The following is a 3,620-nucleotide window of genomic DNA, read 5'->3' as shown; positions in this document are numbered from 1 at the left end:
ATTCCCTTTATCAGTATGTAGATAGATAGATAGATAGATAGATAGATAGATAGATAGATAGAAGCGTTTAAGTCTCGGAAAATATGATGGCCATCAGCAGAACTAAGATAGATAGATAGAAATAGAGACAGAGACAGAGACAGAGACAGAGAGACAGAGACAGAGAGAGAGAACGGAACGGAATGGTCTATTCACATATAGACCTCAGCCCCACGTGAAGGGGTTCACATGAACATTGTACAACTCAATGAAACAATATAAGCAAACAAGTATAATTGATACAGATAACAAAGCATAATCATGTTCATTTCACGAAGAAGCGACTTCTCTATGTTTAAAAGCCTTATACAAAAACAAAGAAAAATAGCAAACGGGAGGGACGCTCACTCAGTCTGGCTCCGCGACTAAGTCATTATTGTCGTTAGTAGGGGGCTTAGTAGGTGGTGTCCTAAGTACGTTAAAACAGAACAGGCACCACTGAACACCACCGAAGTGACTCAGCAGCAGTGCAGGGTCTCCTCTGGTGTGTGGCCTCCTGGCGACCTAACATCGATGGTTCCCTGTGGACTGCCGACGCTGGAACTACGATGGATAAACCCGGGTGTGGCCGTGTATGGGGGAATCTAAATGAGCGGCGTGGGAGTAATGCCACTGAAACAGTGCAGATGACGGGGCAGAAAAAAAAAGAAAAAAAAGAAAGAAAAAAAGCAAACGTCCTTACTATTGCTTGACGACATTATTAAACTTAATTTAAAGAGAGAGGGGTGTTATGTAGTGTTTTGGTTTTATGAACATTTCACGAATAGTTCTTTGTGCCGGGCAACAAAGGACAAAATGTACCTCAATTTCGCGGGATTCATTATACAAATGATAGACTAAATCATGTTCACTAAATGTTTTGTACCTTGAGCGATGCGTTGTCAGTTCAGATATTCCTGATCTAAACTTCGTTGTTATAAATTTCAAGTGCCTATCTATATCGAGTAGCAGATAAAATATTCAAGATGGCACCGACCAATGGCGGCACGGGGACAGCTGTCCCCCACCAATTTTCCTTGTGACCCCAGTACACTTGGTAATAAAGACATATTGTATTCTAATGTTTTAAATCATGTACACTGCAGAACGTTCTATACATATCAAATCTATTGCTAGTGTGAATGCGATTATACGAAGTTTGCCATATTCAATCGATGAGCCTTTGGCGGAAAACAGATACAAAACCATTAACACAACCAAAGCCCTGTATCATCCACACAAAGCCAAAACCATTTTCAAACAAACAAAAATAAACCTTAATTACCCATTTTTTCCTTCCCTTATCATCTGAATCACACACCATTTTTATAAGCCTTAAACGGTATTCTGTTATCTCCCATTCGTACAATTTCAAGCCAGTAGCGAATGCAGTTCACAGCAAGAGAGAGAGAGAGAGAGAGGGAGAGAGAGAGTTACAATCATGACACCTAACTCCCCTGTCCTCCACATAAACACAAACGTTGAGTCCGTCCGGGTTCGCAAAGTACGTTACCCTTCACAGACGGTCACGACATGGCACATTCTGGCCTCTTCCTGAATCAGAGCATCGTAATTTTTTTTTTTTTTTTGAATATAAAGAAGAAGAAGAAGGAGAAGGAAGAGGAGAAGAAGAAGGAGGAGGAGAAGGAGGAGTAGGAGGAGGAGCAGAAGAAGAAGGAGGAGGAGAAGGAGAAGAAGAAGAAGGAGTAGGAGGAGCAGAGGAGAGGAAGAAGAAGGAGTAGGAGGAAGAGCAGAAGAAGAAGGAGGAGGAGGAGAAGGAGGAGAAGAAGAAGGAGGAAGAGAAGGAGGAGGAGGAGGAGAAGAAGAAGAAGAAGAAGGAGGAAGAGAAGGAAGAGGAGCAGAAGAAGGAGAAGGAAAAGAAGAAGAAGGAGGAGGAGGAGGAGGAGAAGAAGAAGAAGGAGGAGGAGGAGGAGAAGGAGGAGGAAGAGAAGAAGAAGAAGGAAGAAGAGGAGGAGGAGTAGGAGGAGAAGAAGAAGAAGAAGGAGGAGGAGGAGGAGGAGGAGAGGGGAGGGGCAGGAAGAGGAGGAGGTGAAAAAGAAGAAAGAAAAGAAGATAATGACGATGATGAAAGAAAGAAAGAAAGAAAGAATGAATGAATGAATGTACTTGATATATATAGGGCGCGTACAAGCTCCCACATTTAGATTGTGTGTTTACAGCGCCCCCACACACCCCTACCCCCTCCTCTACCCCCACTCCCCTCACACACACACACAAGAAACAGTCATGCTATTGTGAGAGAGAGCCGTGTTGTCGAAGTATACCAACGTACATTAACTGAAGTAACATGTTGTTTTGCAGAGAAAGGCATGACAGTCAGACAACACAGACGAATTTAAAGATAATGAAAATAAATGTTTATTGCACGCAAGACAATGTTATACTGAATACCAAGAATACATCAATACAAACAGCACAGTTTACTGGTGGACAAAAAAAAACAAAAAAAAAGCAGACAGCTTCGACGCGAACGGCAATCTTATTTTGCAAAATATAATGGCGCACACAGAATAACACAAAATAATAGCAGTAAAAAAATAATAATAAAAAAAGAGAGAAAAGTTTACATACTGCTATTGTATACGTGAAATAAGAAAATCACATCTCCATAATAAGGATGTCAGTGAGTTGGGGGCGGTGTGAAGAGAAGGGGGAGGGGAGAAGGAGGAGGGTGGGGGGGATGTGGGGGGGGTGAGGGGGGGGGCGTTAAGCGTTCCACAATCACATGGTACAGAAAATAACACTTCTGTACAATAGCGTCTTTTAGTAACAAGCAGAAAATGGTAACAATAATATTCATACACCAAAATGTCCAGGAACTTGAATTACTGTTGCACACTCAGTTGACAGTCGTCTTGATTACATTACGAAACCTTAATTTGATGAGAAAGAGTGAGAGAGAGACAGTGTGTGTGTGTGTGTGTGTGTGTGTGTGTGTGTGTGTGTGTGTGTGTGTGTGTGTGTGTGTGTGTGTGTGAGTGGGCAGGGGAATGAGGTGGGGGAATTATAATGGGCGTTTGTGTGCATGCATGGATGTATGTAGGGAGAGGGTGGGGGAGACACGTATGTGAGTATGTGTGTGCGTTAGAATATTTTTTGGAGATAATGATATTAATGAAATTTGGTAACTTGATTTGTTAAATATGTTTTTTTGTTTGTTTGTTTGTTGTTGTTTTGTTGTTGTTGTTGTTTTTTTGTTTTGTTTTTTTAAATCATACCTTCCCTCAAATCAGAATTTCCTTGTGTTGCTCAGTTACTATTTTATTCAAATGGTTGCGAAAATGTCAGTACAACAAACAGTTAATCTGACAATAAATGGTTTCAGTCAGTCAGTCGGCGGTCATTCTGCCTTTTGGAATCTTATATTTGGATACTTTCCGCTACAGGGATGAATGAATGACAACCAAGGGGTGGAGGCACAGAGAGTTAAACAGAAAACTCCGAACCATTAACCCATTCATTGCCAAACTCGCATTTATGCAGCAGCTAAGTAGAAGACCCATGCCACTGAAGGGTGACCAGATCATGGGTCTGTTATCCATGAACCTACAGCTCTTCGTGTTCAGTGGTAGGATAGGTCA

At 41.7% G+C, this 3,620-nt stretch overlaps 1 protein-coding gene across 1 annotated transcript in view; it reads right to left on the bottom strand.

Annotated features, from left to right (window-relative positions):
• Positions 1 to 2,379: 2,379 nt before the first annotated feature.
• Positions 2,380 to 3,620, bottom strand: part of LOC143280069 (phytanoyl-CoA dioxygenase domain-containing protein 1-like) — an 8,674-nt gene continuing 7,433 nt past the window's right edge. Inside the window, exon 6 of the mRNA XM_076584570.1 lies at positions 2,380 to 3,620. This exon is cut by the window's right edge and continues 1,068 nt beyond it. The gene's annotated coding sequence lies outside the window, so the exon portion shown is untranslated.

Source organism: Babylonia areolata, chromosome 3, assembly GCF_041734735.1.
Source record: "Babylonia areolata isolate BAREFJ2019XMU chromosome 3, ASM4173473v1, whole genome shotgun sequence".
NCBI lineage: Eukaryota > Metazoa > Mollusca > Gastropoda > Neogastropoda > Buccinidae > Babylonia > Babylonia areolata.
The sequence above is the reverse complement of the archived record's forward strand: the minus strand, read 5'-3'. Positions and strand labels throughout refer to the sequence as shown.